The sequence below is a fragment of the Staurois parvus genome, unplaced genomic scaffold (genome assembly GCF_062004578.1).
Source record: "Staurois parvus isolate SC_StPar_1 unplaced genomic scaffold, SC_StPar_1.0 ptg000025l, whole genome shotgun sequence".
Taxonomy (NCBI): domain Eukaryota; kingdom Metazoa; phylum Chordata; class Amphibia; order Anura; family Ranidae; genus Staurois; species Staurois parvus.
Window position 1 is genome coordinate 25,302,321 of NW_028317821.1, and position 16,582 is coordinate 25,318,902.

At 39.3% G+C, this 16,582-nt stretch overlaps 1 protein-coding gene across 1 annotated transcript in view; it reads left to right on the top strand.

Moving 5' to 3' along the window:
• Positions 1-16,582, top strand: part of TMTC3 (transmembrane O-mannosyltransferase targeting cadherins 3) — a 119,393-nt gene that overhangs the window by 83,162 nt on the left and 19,649 nt on the right. The window lies entirely within an intron of this gene.

Sequence of the window (16,582 nt, forward strand, 5' to 3'; positions counted from 1 at the left end):
GGTTCAGGTCAGAATTAGCTCTCATATGCGGTTTAGAAACGGTTCCCATAGAAGTCAATAGCCTGTAATCTGCACCTGAACCAGACCGCACTGCTCAGAATTTGTACATGACTCTTTCAAACGTCACTGAATCCGCACTGCCGGTGCACCGGACGCATGTGAACAGGCACCACAGGAAGCAATGTTCTACTACATATGCGGATTGGATGCGGTTCAAACCACATCCAATCCACACATATGTGAACCAGCACTTACAGTAAGCATGGTTGATGTGCTTTTGGAATGCAGAGCCAAAAATACACTGTGATGTCAAGTCAAAGAGGAAGGTAGACTCGCCCTATTTAATTATATATTTTTATTATTATTTATAATTGACACAGAAACCGTTATTCTTTTGTACTTGAAGAAAGTAGAGGGTTAAGAAGATAAACAATGGGAAATGTGCATGTATTGCAGGGATGTACAAAATGTTAATTTTTGTTTTTTATGCTATAAGCGGTCCTTTTGAAGTGTGTGTATGTATGTATGTATGTATATATATGTGTGTGTGTGTGTGTATGTATGTATGTATGTATGTATATATATGTATGTATATATATATATATACACATATATATATATACACACACTGTCATGCCTTAGTGATTCATTAGCACAATAGCACGCACCTATAGGTGGTAACAGGTCCTCCTAGTGAAGAATGTGGTGCTCTCTGCTTCTCTTGAACTGGAGAAGTCACGGAAGCCATTTAACGTCATCCTGGCGCACATAAAACAACTTTTGATGAACTTACTCCTGCAAAATTTCTTATTCCATTAGATTCCCCACCATGTTTAACTCTTGCCAACAGATGTTGTAAGCTGAAAGTATCCTTTTGTTCTTTTTATTCTTGTCTGTTTAAGGTTCTTACACTAGAAAAACAGAATGGTTGGCTGCCCAAACAACAATGTGGTGGACGAAATCCTTTATTGGAATCCTTTACATGCAATATAAGAACATGACAGCTCCAAGACAGGACAGAGGAGCAGTAAACTCTTTTCACACGAACACATGCTTAGTCATTACTGATTTTCGCTTGTCAGAGGAAGCTTCAACCTCTTCACATCGGCCGAACACAAATGTGCAGCCTCCTGGCGTCTGGGCATAGACGCAAGCTGCCGCACATTTGCGCTCTATTAAAAAAGAACATATGTGCTGAGAGCACACGCCCTGCGCGCTCCCAGCACACATGTCCGGTACTCACGGAAAGGTTCCCAATCTCCTCTTTCGATCAGGACCGTTCCCGATCATGTGATGGCGTGTCATGGCGGTCACATGACCCTAAACCCCGCCTCCCTTCCTCTGGAAACCCTTAAAGGGCCCGAGGCGCCGGCACCAAGGGTTTAAACAGAATAGAACAGCTGATGACAATTGTCAATTAAATCTTGAATCCGGAATAACATAGTATACAAATCACATGACACAACTTTAAAAACATGAGATATATACTGACAGAATTGAAAACAGAATTGAAGTCGTACAAAGAACTTTGGAACTAGCATGAAAAGCAGGGATACATAAAACCCTTATTGTGTATGGTGCAGTACATGGGTTGGTGGGTGCGGTCCCACATTTTTGCTGGTAGTAATCCATTAAGGGGTCAGATCATGACATATTATAAATATATTAATGATCTGTTGTTGATCTGCAATGATAGGGAGATGCACGTGTTTTTGTGAAACACATCTACTGCTCCTCTGTCCTGTCTTGGAGCTGTCATGTTCTTCTCATATTGCATATAAAGGATTTCATCCACCACATTCTTGTTTGTGCGGCCAACTATTCTGTCCTTCCACTGCATCTGTGATCACGGATCAGGCCAGCACCTGCGTGTCTGTGGAGGGGTTATGCAGATTTAACACTCACCTGGAGCAGATCTTTTGCTCTTTCAAAAGGTTCTTACACTATGTATGGGCCTTGAAGTGGCTGCTGAGTGCCATCTCTTTTTGTTAACTCCATTATATTCCATATTTTTTAGACTAGTTCACAGAGGCTGACTTGTTTACATTGCTGTTTTGAAGGAGTATTTCATGGCTTTCAGAAACCATTCTTGAATACCGTATTTCTTTTCATACTGTTACTGTCAAGAAAATGTTGGCTTTGGTTATTGGCTACTAGAGATGAGCTTCTGCATCCTCTGAATTGCTCTCTAACCCAAGCTCCGAACGCCCAATTTTTTTTTGTACTCCATTGAGCTGCAGGCCAGGTCATTTCCTGCCCCACAGCGCATTGGAGTTAAAAAAAAAAAAAAAAAAAAAAAGTGGAAGTTCGGATTAGAGATGAATTCTGAGGATGAATCAGCAACCAGAATCTTCTTGCTTATGTAAGTAAGTTTTTGTACACTAAGCCTTCTTTAGTTATATTGCAGGTTTTGCTGTACTTCACTGTATTTAGTGCACATTTGTCTGCAACAAACTTTATCCACTTTGCAGAACCAATCAAGAGATTTGCTTAAAGAGTAAATCCACTTATGCTGAGAAGAAAACATTCCCATCTGGGTGATCTATGTACATTGGAAGGATTTTAACAAACTGTTGCAAATTCCTACCTTGTGAAGAAATAGCGGTTTGTGCCCATGTGCAAAGTGAAAGTGAATGGAGTGACTTTTTCATTGGTGATCAGCTGCTGCATTTCCAGGGTTCCGATGAGGAAAGTGGCAGGGTCTGAATCCCTTTGGGAGTATCTCACCAAAACTGAAATGTTTTTTTGAAGAGCCAATCATACAAGCAGAAAATGACTTTTCCGGAGAGGTGTTCTGTACACTATCTGTGTACAGAAAGCCTCCAGGTTGCCATTAAGCGTTGCATTTTACAGAAAATCACAGTGCTGAAGATTGAAAAGCAAAGGTAATTTCTAATAATGTTGTACCTCCCCAGTAGCTCCCTTTTTTGCTTCCCTCACCTGACATTTTTTTCAGTTACCAGACAGGAGGTGGGTAAATGTTGCTGGGGAGGGGGTCATTAGAGCAATCTTGTTGCTTTGTACTGTGAAAGCCAAGGTCTGTGGAAGATGTTTAAAGAGAACGTATGGTGGTGTTGCAAATATTTTTCTTTTTTGTGGGCAGAACTGAGATAAAGATGTAAAACCTATTTCTATTTAATTTTTTTAGTCTTGTAAAAATACATATGAATATTATGTAGTTTGAAGAAAGGGAGAGAGAGCTATATGTGTATACATATACTGTATATTATACAAAACATCTGTTGAAAACCTTGTAAGCATAGAATTAAAATTCAGTTAAGGCACAATCAAAAAACTTTTACATCATGTAGTCCAAGTACACAAGCCATAGCTAGTTCTTCCATATGGAATGATGTTGCTGGATTGTAGTACGTCACAAGGATCTATACCTGGAACCAATTTAGTGTGTATAAAGAAGTTCATCTTCCAGTGCAATTTACAAAGAGACATAAGACAGCCATATGGATAAATAATCAAAAAATATAATTACATGTTATCTTGAAATAGGTTTATAAATCAATGATAGTGATGTAGATTGTGAGATGTTTTGTGGCTTAAAGCGACAAAAAGCTTTAGGTTTTTTTAAATTAAAATAACAAACATGTTACACATACTTTCTCTGTACAATGGTTTGCACAGAGCAGCCCCCTCTGGCGCTCCTGATCTCTTCTCTTTGGTAGGTGCCCTCTTAGAAAGCCGCTTTCCATGGCTGCACCCGTGCAGGCTTGCTCCCAAGCCGTCCTGTCTGCATCCACTCCCTCTCTCTCGGCACAGCATTTGATTGACATTAGTGGGAGCCAATTGCTCCTGCTGCTATCAATCTGCCCATGGAGGAGGAAGACAGCGGCTAGAGCAGCAATGGGCAAACTACGGCCCGGCGGACCTTTTAATCCGGCCCGCGGAGCGTGATACATTGGCTGTCAGGATGTGTGTAGGCAGGGCAGCGTGACGAACGTGAGGGGAGCTAGGCTCCTCTCACAGTCTGCCCTGAAGACCGGAACGGCGCGGGAACACGGCGAGAGGAACGCGCGGAGCAAAGGTAAGTGAATTGACACAGAGGGGACTTGGCTTACTACTTGGGGGGGAATAGTACTGTGGGGGATGAAATACTATATGAGGGATGAATTAATAGGGGGGATGAATTACAATAGGGGGGATGAATTACTATAGGGGGGATGAATTACTATAGGGGGGATGAATTACTATAGGAGGGATGAATTACTATATGGGGGATGAATTACTATGGGGGATGAATTACTATATGGGGGATGAATTACTATATGGGGGATGAATTACTGTGGGGGATGAATTACTATATGGGGGATGAATTACTATATGGGGGATGAATTACTATGGGGGATGAATTACTATATGGGGGATTAATTACTATGCTTACTATGGGGGAATATTACTATACTTACTATGGATGACACATACACATCATTCATCTACTCTTGGTCCGGCCCCCGGGTCCAATATATGAACCCATTGCGGCCCTCAAGTCAAAAAGTTTGCCCACCCCTGGGCTAGAGTGTGTATCACTGGATCTGATCAGGCACAGGTAAGAATAAGGGGGGACTGGGTGGGGTGCTGCAGCACAGAATGTTTTCACCCTAATGCATAGAATGCATTAAGGTGAAAAACCTTAAGGTTTAGAACTGCTTGTATGATATAGCCTAACTGTTTACTGCGTTTTAAAATATAGAAAAGAAACTGAAAAATACAGTTGTTCTCAAAGGTTTGCATACCCTGGCAGAAATCATTAAATTTGGACATTTATATTGGAAATCTGATTGATTATGCCAAAAAATTGTGATCATATGAAGCCATTTATTATTGTATAGTTGTTTTGGCTCCTTTTCAAATCGCATTGATAACAGAAATCACCCAAATAGCCCTAAGCAAACGTTTACATACGATGGAATGTTTGACCTTGGTACAGACGCACAAGATGACACACATGGGTTAAAATGCCAATTAAAGGTTAATTTTCCACATACAGTTGTGTTCAAAATAATAGCAGTCAGACATCACTAACCTGATCAATCACTGTTTTTGGTAGAAATGATATTTCTACATGGCAAATAATTTACTAGCAGGTGTAGTAGAGTAATAGAAATCCAACAGACCCAACAGTCATGACATGCATGCTGTGGATTCTGTGTAATTGAATCACTAATTGAAAGGGGCATGTTCAAAATAATAGCAGTGTGGAGTTCTATTAGTGAGGTCATTCATTCTTTGAAAAACAGGTGGCAATTATTGCCTTTATTTAAGGAAGGAAGGCAGCAGATGTTGTACATGCTGGTTACAGCGCATTTCTCTCTGAAATTCTGAGGAAAATGGGTAATTCCAGACATTGTTCAGAAGAACAGCGTACCTTGATTAAAAAAAAAAATTAATAATATATCCACCTGCGCTGCTAGATCTATTGTGAATAGTACAAACAGCTGCTAACATCCACTCCTCACCTTCAGATGGATATATACATGCAATTGATTAAATATTGATGTAGCACTAAAATATTTTCCAAAGTCAATCCCAAACAAAAATGCTCAGTAAATATCAAATATACATCCAAAACAGGTATGGTGGCTTTTAACCGTGAGCGGTGCACTATGTGTTGAGCTTAAATACCTGCAACTATATCGTGACAGACAGTGATTCACTCTATGGAGTATACTGTATGTCTCCTCTTATCAGTGGTTATAGTAGCAGTGATAATAAAATGTCCACAATATTCAGTGTGAATTCTACTTTGTTAAACACACTAGAAACTTCTGTGCCAGTGCAGGTGGTAGGTGATAATCCTTATGTGGCTGGCATGCCCGCTCACCTTCCCCCTGCGCCCCACAGGTGCCAAAATGCCTTACGGGTCACCCCTGGACCCTGCACGCTCTCCTCCACACTACGCAGTACTCTCTCCTCCACCATATACTACTCCTCCATGGACAGGTACCGCTGTTATTAGGCTTTAATACTCATGGGGTAGTGATGGCCATAAAATAAGAGCACAGAGATCCTCCATAGTGCAAATTGTATACTTCATTTATTATAAATAAAAACAACAAGTAACTCACATTTTAAGCAGAGACAAAGCCTGTGACACCTCACATGGGTGTACTGAGGCACTCTGGTGTAGCAAGATGGCGCTGGACCAGAAGTGCGTCACCATGACACTATGTCACATCTACGAGTTACGCCACGCCCCCTGATGAAGCTACGAGGGGCAATTTGTTGCAATTGGTGTCTGTATATAAATTTGCTCTGACATGGATGCACTAAGCAGGCTAGATACTGAGCCATGGAGCGCAGAAAAGAACTATCGAAAGACCTACATAACAAGCAAATGGAGCTTTATAAAGATAGAAAAGGATATAAAAAGATATCCAATGCATTGAATATGCCAGTCAGTACTGTTCAATCACTTATTAAGAAGTAGAAAAGTTCTGGAATCTCTTGATACCAAGCCAAGGTCAGGTAGACCAAGAGAGATTGTATCCCGAACAAATCTTCTGGCAGTTGTGGCTGCAAAGAAAAACCCACAAATAACCTCAGTAGAAATACAGGCTGCTTTGGAAAAAGACTGTCTGGTTGTTTCAAGGAGCACTATGTGGCGATACTTGAACAAAAATGAAATTCATAGTCGAGGTACTAGGAAGAAGTCTTTACTGCGCCAGTGCAACAAAAAGAAAGTGTTTTGGCACAATCCATCATATTTTCAATATAAATGCCAAAATGTCATGATTTCTGACACGGTATGCAAACTTTTGAGCACAACTATTTTTGGTGTGTACATTTTTATCTTTATACAGAACTTAGTATTCATAGACCATGGCTTATATGCAGGCTACCTTAAATTAAATGGACTCTGGAAAATAACTTTCCAGGGTGTGCACATATACAATCCTTCCTACTCCCTGAGACTCCAGTTTTTTGCTATTGTCCTTAGATGATGAACCTGTTCAACTAGAGAGGATTTCTTTTTCCAGCGTATTTTTTTTACTGAACTTTAAAGTTATACAGACAAAAACTTCTGTGAATACAGAGAATTGTAGAAACAAGTAAAGCTCTTTAGCAAGTACAATGCTATAGTAGTATACATTTATAGAAGAGACCACGCAGGGTCTATCGCATGACTATCAGAATTTATTCATATAGCATATAAACTATGTAGTGAGTTTATCAGCAGAGTAAGAATTAGAATTACATATACCATTTATGTTAGCATTCATTTGAATACCATGAAACCCAGGGTTTCCAGTTCTTCTCAAAGGAAGGATAGATTGCATTTCTGATAGCTAGCAATTTTTCATAGTTCTAGTTAAGATTAACCTGTATCAGAACTTCTGAGGGAGAAAGTATATTCCTCCAGTGTCTAGAAAAAACTAATTTAGCTGCCAATAGGAGTGATTACAACTCTGTAGGAAGGAGGATATTGGTCTATCCCTACATGTAAGATTGCTAATGCTGTGTCTGGAGGATTTTCTAAATTTCTGTAATATCTGCTATAATATAAAAATTTTCCACCAGTAGCTATTCAGGTTTTTTCAGTTCCAGAATATTTGAAAAATTGAGCCTAGGCTGCCGCATTCCCTCCAGCAGAGGGGAGATGGCAAAATACTATCCTACTCTAATTGGTGAGGAGTTCTATACCATCTAGCTTCTATTTTCTGGGAAAATTCCCAGTTAATACAGTGCAACGCTGTGTAATTCTATTTGAAAGCCGTGACCCCTTGTTAAGGGCTGAAAACTCTATTCAAGACGGCTTCCCATTTTAACATAGGATGGGATTTAACAATGTTATGTTTCTGTTGAAGTATAATATAGATTAAGAAAGCGCCCTTACATCTACTTGTAGTGGTAGTGAAGAAGTTCCACCTGTGAGTTTATGAACACTGTAGGTGGAGGATATTTAGATATAAATGTTTCTATACGAGCATGAGTAAAATGTTTTTTTTTAAAGAGAGGTCATAATGAGTGCAGATTTCCAAGCCTGTTGAGTTTGCTGTTATCCATTATATAATCTAGCCATGGTATACCTTTTTCTATCCACTGCTTGATGGAAAGATATGGAAATAATATTTTAAGTACACCTATAGGTATTCTGATCTGAGTATTCAATGTGTCTTGTTCTTCTTAGCCGAGGAGCATCTTCCAAGCCAAGATCGATGCTTTTATTGTTGGGGAGAAGTTAGTTAGCGTCAGCAGGTTCCAGGCATCTGCTAGTGGTAATAACTTATGACTGGTTACTTGAATACATGTTTTTTTTCGATTTCTTTATATTACTACAAGTGGAGGACAACTAATGTTGAAGTTGCATCAATAAGGTAGCCGTGTAATAATCTTTTAGGTAAGGAAGGCCTAAGCCGTCCACTTTTCTGTTTTGGAGGAGGTGTTTATGAGCACATTGTGCTCTCTTCCCTTGCCAAATGTAATGGTGGAGAATTCTGTTGTTCTGTGAAAATTGGATTTTTCTCTCCATACTTACCTGTAAAATCCATTTCTTGGAGTATGTCTTCCTTGATGGATTCCAATCTCAAACCACAATCCACAGTATTCGACAAGACTTTTCCCATATGGCTAAAGTTGAACTGTCCTGGGTAGGGAACACTTTTCCAAAAATACTAATCTCTCTTTCATACACTGAATACATCCCATTTCTTTATCGTAAATCACGGGATACAGAGCAGGCTATTCATGACTATGTTGCTTATAGGCCACGTATAGGTGAATGGACACTGGCCGACCAATCAGAGAAGTTCCTCCTCTATATAACCCCTCCTATACAGGAAGTTCCTCAGTTTTTGTAGCAAGCAATGACATTCCAGAAAGAGGGTGGGACCTCTGTGGATTTTACAGCGAAGTATGTAGAAAAAAAATCCAGTTTTCTTTATCGTACATCACAGGACACAGAGCAGGCTGTTCATGACTACGGGATGCCCCACAGCAATAACAAATTTGAGGGGAGGGTGACACCATGATGACCACCATCAATAATCCCTCAGGACCAACTCTGCTGTCTGTAAAACACTGCGGCTAAAAGAAGAATCCTCTGCAGCTCTGACATCCACCTGGTAGAACCTTATAAAATGTATGAACTGAAGACCATGTAGCAGCCTTGCAAACCTGAGCCACTGAAGCCTGATGGCAGATTGCCCAAGATGCCCCCACACTCCTAGTGGAGTGTGCCTTCATCCGAAAGGGTGGGACTTTACCTTTCAAACCATAGGCTTGAATGATCAGTTGGCGGATTCAGTGAGAAATAGTTGTCTTGCATGCCACCTGCCCCTTTCTAGGCCCCTCTGGCAGCACGAACAGAGCACCATCTGACCTCTTGACCTGTGCTGTCGCCTTCAAGAAGACCCTTACAGCATGAACCACATCCAAGGTATGCAGAGATCTTTCTCTTGCTGACTGAGGCCTAAGAAAGAATGAAGGCAGAACTTTGTCCTGATTAAGATAAAAACCACCTTTGGTAAAAAGCACAGATGAGGTCGCAACACCACCTTATAATGCAAAACCAGAAATGGTTTTCTGCAAGATAGCGCTGCTATCTCCGACACCCTTCTCACAGAAGTGATTGCCACCTTATGAGTCAGAATCTCTCCAACAGGTTCAAATAGTGGCTTTTGCAAAACCTCCAAATCCAAGTTCGAGTTCCAAGGACACAAAGGCAACCTGACTGAGCTATTTTCATTCATGCCATTCATTGTTTACTATTGTGTGGCTCACTGTGATTGGTTACAGTAATCACAAGGTACAGACAGGGCCAATCACAGCCCATTTGTACAATTTAGCTGTGCCCAATCACAACACACACTGAATGAATCCATTTCTTTCAGTAAAAATGATTGGTTACAACAGTGATATTCACTATTATAAGCCAGCATAATGTGTAAAAAAAGTTTTGATTAACTTCCCTGCAGTAGTACAGTGTTACTATGGTAACACTGTATTGCTCTGGTCACTGTATATAAAAATTAAATAGAATTGTGAAAAAGTGTAAAAAAAAACAAAGAAATATATATTTTTTTTTAATTGAAAAAATATTACTTTTTTCTTTTTTTACATACTCTCACCAGGCAGTGTCCCTGATCACCGCCACACCATTTATATGATAACTCTGTAATGCACTGGTATGTACAGTGTGTGGGGAAAACAAATTGTGAAAATCGTTTTTTGTTTTTTTTTTTTCTTCTAATTTCTTCATTTTCCAAAAAAATTTAACTTAAACTCACCATACCTCTTACCAAATACCTTGGACTGTCTACTTTCCAACGAGGGTACATCGGGGGGATATTTGTACTGTCCTGGCATTTTTGGGCCTCAAGAAATGAGATGAGGCTGTACATCAGGATTGATCAATATTCCAGTATACAGTGCATCCAGAAAGTATTCACAGTGCTTTACTTTTTCCACATTTTGTTATGTTACAGCCTTATTCCAAAAGGGATTAAATGAATTTTTTCCTTAACATTCTACAAACAATACCGATAATATCAAAGAAGTTGAACATGATTAGGAAAGGCATAAACTTGTCTATATAAGGTACAACAGTTGACAGTGCATGTCAGAGCACAAACCAAGCCATGAAGTGCAAGGAATTGTTGGCAGACCTCCGAGACAGGATTGTATCAAGGCACAGATCTGGGGAAGGGTACAGAAAAATTTCTGCAGCATTGAAGGTCCCAATGAACAAAGTGGCCTCCGTCATCCGTAGATGGAAAAAGTTTGGAACCACCAGGAATCTTCCTAGAGCAGGTTGCCCGGCCAAATTGAGTGATCGAGGGAGAAGGGCCTAGGACCAAGCACCCGATGGTCACTCTGAAAGAGCTCCAGCATTTCTCTGTGGAGAGAGGAGAACCTTCCAAAAGAACAACCATCTCTGCAGCACTCCACCAATCATTCCTGTATGGTAGAGTGGCCAGACGGAAGCCACTCCTCAGTAAAAAGCACATGGAAACCCAGCTGGAGTTTGCCAAAAGGCACCTGAGGGACTCTCAGACCATGAGAAACAAAACTCTCTGGTCTGATGAAACAAAACTTGAACTCTTTGGCCTGAATGCCAAGCGTCATGTCTGGAGGAAACCAGGCACCGCTCACCACCTGGCCAATACCATCCCTACAGTGAAGCATGGTGGTGGCAGCGTCATGCTCTGGGGATGTTTTTCAGTGGCAGGAACTGGGAGACTAGTCAAGATTGAAGGAAAGATGAATGTAGCAATGTACAGAGACATTCTTGATGAAAACCTGTTCCAGAGCGCTCTGGACCTTAGACTGGGGCGACAGTTCATCTTTCAACAGGACAACGACCCTAAGCACACAGCCCACATAACAAAGGAGTGACTATGGGCCAACTCTGAATTTCCGGGAGTGACCCAGCCAGAGCCCAGACTTGAACCTGATTGAATATTTCTGGAGAGATCTGAAAATGGCTGTGCAACGACGCTCCCCATCCAACCTGATGGAGTTTGAGAGGTACTGCAAAGAAGAATGGGAGAAATTGCCCAAAAATAGGTGTGCCAAGCTTGTAGCATCATACTCAAACAACTTGAGGCTGTAATTGGTGCTAAAAGTGTTTCAACAAAGTATTGAGCAAAGGCTGTGAATACTTATATACATGTTGTCTTTTTGGTTATTTTAAATAAATTGAAAAGATTTCAAAACAAACATCTTTTACATTGTCATTGTGGGGTATTGTTTGTATAAGGACAAAAATGAATTTAATCAATTTTGGAATAAGGCTGTAACATAACAAAATGTGGCAAAAGTTCAGTTCTGTGAATACTTTCTGGATGCACTATATACCAAAGTTTGTAGAATCTAACTTTTATCCAGACTAAATAATATGCACTGATTTGGGTTATTTTTACCAAAGAAATGTGGCAGAATACATTTTGGCCTAAATTTAGGAAGAAATATTTAGTTGCAAATATTTATAATGGAAACATTTTTTTCTTTTTTCAAAATTTTCAGTCTTTTTTCGTTTATTTAGCAAAAAATAAAAAAGCAAGTTGTGATGAAATGCCACCAACATAAATTTCTATTTGTGTAAACAAAATGATAAGATCATTTGCGTACAGTGTTGTATGACAGCACTGAAAGCTGAAAATTGGTTTTTGCAGGAAGGGGGTGATGGTGCCTGCTGGTATTGAAGTGATTTAAGAAAATCCTATGAGAAGACTCAGCTTGGTCAGTAGACCTCTTGCCACCCTCTGAAGCATACTCTGAACCCCCTCTTCTTGTGTGAAGACCCTTAAATTCACTATACATAGACTGTTTTAAAAGTAAATGGTGCAATAAATTCCATCATCTTTAGTCATGGTTGTGATCTATATTTTGCTTAAGTAGATGAGCACCTCCATCTATAAGCAGGACTTGTTTGGTACACAAAGGCAGTATTGAATGTACAGTAGTCTCCTAAGCAATATCCTGTGGATTTAACTAGAGATAGATGTAATGAATTTTCACTTTAAACATGAAACATTGATGACTATTAGTCTTGACATAATTGCTTTTGATTTATTTTAATGTATCATGCTTTTAAAGCATGGACTTATATGGCCTGTTTCCATGCACTGAATATATTCATAAAATCTGCTTCAAAAGCTGTTTTCATTGTGACGTTAAAAGTTTGCTGATAGAAGCTAATAGCTGATACAAAGAGCTTATGTTAGAAATTATATAAGAACACTAACCATTTATTTAGTTATACCAGCTTATTAGCTGCATCTACCTAATGGCAGATCATTTTTTTTTCTTTGGTCATAAGAGCTGTCTTGGCTTTCTGGAGATGTAATGGCATTTCTGGGGGTAGTAATGGTATAAGATTGCCAAGTCCAGACTAGATCCAATTTTGTATCTTCCCATACAAGACCCTTAAAGTCCAAAAGAACCTAGCCTTCTGGAACAAGACTAGCCTCTGCTTGCCATGTCCGTTATCGTTGGCAACCCTGTTGTGCCATTTTCGTACTTCATACATAATAGTGCAACATTCATACTCCGTAGCACATACTGCTTTAACCAGCAGGGTGAGAAGGTTAGTGAGCTGGATTATTTTCTATTTGGATAGGACAAACTGGTCATGAGTACTATGGATATACTGTTGCACTCAGTCAGTGTGCGTTTTCAGTGCATCTATTATCTGTCAGGACATCTCGAAAAAACAATTACACCATGACTTCTGTTTCTACAGTTAATGCATCAGATTTGCTCTGTGTGTTAATATTTTCACTTAAAACTGGGTCCTGCAAATAGAATACAACTTTTTACAAACAAGGTGACCTAACTTTTCATGAATACTATAAGAGGTGCATAACACACAAAGAGAGGATGTCCTATCTGCAGTGGAGAAGGCCATGGTCCTTCTTGCTATAATTGATATATCATCTGGCCAGCTCTTGGGTGACTAATAAAATAATAGTTTGTTGCTCTGTGGAAAGAAATGTATCTCCCTACAAGAATTATACAGGTTAGGGTGCTAATTCCTATGGGCCACAGTTAAACCTCTGAAACTGTCGGCTAATAGCAATTCTTGACTTGGTGTCCTGCACCTCAACCAAGCTTCAAGATCTGGAAAGAGCGGTAAACCTCATAAATTGGGTATAATCACTGTACCATCACATTATTTGCCCCAGGACTATATTCGCCCTGCTCTTAAATTCCCATTTTTTAAAGGTCCAAATAATCTAAATTTGTTCCTTCATCTACTTTTAGTCATCTACAACTAACTTCCTTGTAACGCAATCTCTGATCCATTTTTATCTGGCTTTCTCTTTTTGCATTCTTCTGAAACTGCATTAATTGAGCTAACCAATGATCTTTGCTATGATTGCTTGATTTATTTGCTTTGTTTGATATAGCTCATCAACATCTTCATCATTTAAAGACACTTCCTCAGCACTGCTCACTTCTATTTTCTCCTTGATTCTAGGGCTTCACTCACATTAGCCGTAAATGATGGGCAGTTTACTGAAATAAATGTATTAGAAGCAAGTGGTGCAGTCACATTGTTAACCATGTGAACTTAACTGTTGTTTGTTGCCAATGTAAATAGGAGTACCACATGGGTCTTTGCTTAGTCCCTTCCTCTTTCTAATGTACACTGCAACCCTAAGAAACTTAAAGTGGTTCTAGAGGCAGAAAGTGCTTACCTTAACACATTCTCTGTATTATGAAAAAAAACCTTTTTATATTCATGTTACAGTAACATTTTACATGTTACACCCTAAATATGGGTGTAACATGTTCCGAAAGGTGAACTTATACTTTTTTAAAAAAAAAAATAGGTTTACAATCACTTCAACTGGTAGTTTGAACTTCCAATACAAACGTTTTGGCATAGCAACATCATACTCTTTTGCTAATAGTAGCAAATCTGTCTTTCTCATTAATGGGGTATTAACACTTCTGTACCTGAAACAATGCAGCTATATTTTCCGTGCTGTTAGACCTTTGATGTAGGTGTAAAATTATTGGGCTATCAGAATTATGAGCTTTCAACTGAAATGCATATTTCACATACTTTACTAATTAAATACTAAAATATTAATCCATGTGCTTATCATTACTAATAAGCTTACCTCTAAACTGACATTGCTTCAGTCAGTCATAAATGCAGCTGTTAAACTTTCCTTTCCTACCAAACGCTTCACAAACATCTCCAGCCATAACTACTCTGTACATTGCCTCTGTATTTATGTGTTTCCAGAATTACATCAAACCTTAAATTGCCTACAAACTTCTAATAATACTTCACCTTCTCGCCTTCACCACTCTTGTCCTCGTTTATATTCTCTCAGGTGTGCAAATAGTCTGATTCTTTCATGTTCTTTTGTTACCATCTCCCATTTTAACATCCAAGATTTCTCCTGTGTTTTACTATGTGATGGTCATCCCAGTCTCCCAAAGTGTCCCTCAGATCATTTGTCTTTTTAGTAAGGCTTATTATGCATCTTACATTCCCTATGGTGCCATTCACATTTCACGATTCAGAATCGCAGGCAGAATTTACTTTTAAGGTGGTTTACCCTGTGTGACAGGAATCCTATAATTATGGGAGTGATTAAATGTCTCTCTCTTAACCATACTACTACAAAGTATACAGGATAAACCTGGAATGTTTTGCTGACATTGTGACATTAGGAAGTTCCACAAGTTGAGACAGAGGCCAGCAGTCTGATCTCTATCTGATTTTTTTTTTTTTTTTTTTATGTGTGTGCATGTATGTATTTGTGTGTGTATATGTGTGTGTGTATATGTGTGTGTGTGTGTGTGTGTGTGTGTATGTATATATATATATATATTATTTATAATGTAACACTAAAGTGTTCACATATTGTTAAGAAGCAGTAACAGTGCTTTAAAGCAAGCTCTCAATTACCTTTGTAGCTACAACCCCTGGCAAAAAGTATAAAATCATCACTCTTGGACAATGTTCATTTAATTGTGTAGAAAAAAGACTAATCACAGATGTGCCTCAAAACTATTTCCATTTAACATTCCAACCTTCTGGCTTTAAGAAACACTTAACCCCTTGGCGCCGGCACCTCCCGGTCCTTTAAGGGTTTCAGAAGCCGGGAGGCGGGGTGGGGTTTTAGGGTCATGTGACCACCGTGATTCACCGTGATTCACCGTCACAGCAGTCACATGATCAGGAAAGGTCCCGATCGAAAGAGGAGATCGGGACCTTTCCGTGGGTACCTGACATGTGTGCTGGGAGCATGCAGGGTGCGCGCACTCAGTACGTGTTTTTTTTTTTTTTTTTTTTTTTTTTTTAATTGCATGCAAATGTGCAGCCGCTTGGCATCTAGGCCCAGACACTGGGAGGTCGCACATTTGTGTGCGGCCGGTGTAAAGGGGTTAAAAAAGCTAAAAGATAATTAAAACTGCAGTCAATTACAACTGTTTTTGCAGATCAAGCAGAGGAAAAAAATATGGAATATCTCAACTCTGAGGAAAATATGGAATCATGGAAAAAAAAAAACACTAAAGTATACCACTAGTACTTTGTTGCACCACCTCTGGCTTTTATAACAGCTTTAATTCTCTGAGGCATGGATTTAACTATCAACAAACTATATTCTTCATCAATCCGGCTCCTACTTTCTCTTATCGCAGTTGCCAGATCAGCTTTGCAGGTTGGACCATTTTCTTTAATTTCCACCATAGATTTTCAATTGGATTGAGGCCAGGACTATTTGCAGACCATGTGATTGACATCATGGGCCTGATTTACCAAGAATAAGGTGAAGCAATAGAAGTTAGACACCAAAACGTCACCTAATTGAAACAATTAAGACCTTGCCGTGGTGAACAGAAAAACTTCTTCACATAGGAAAATGTCTATGTCTTGGAATAGTCGTGTTTACAAAATAGGCAATTCTAAACTTTGTCCCTAGAGGGCGCAGGAGCCAGGATCCCATTTCCCATTTTTTCCCATTTCTTTCTAGAAACATTTGGCAGGTGTGATTTGTTGTTTGCTTTCTTTTAATGCTAATTATATTGTTCTCTTTCTTGCTTTGTAGTGTTTTCTTATTCAGAAAATTCAATTGCAGAACGTTATGTTCTGCAGTTGAAT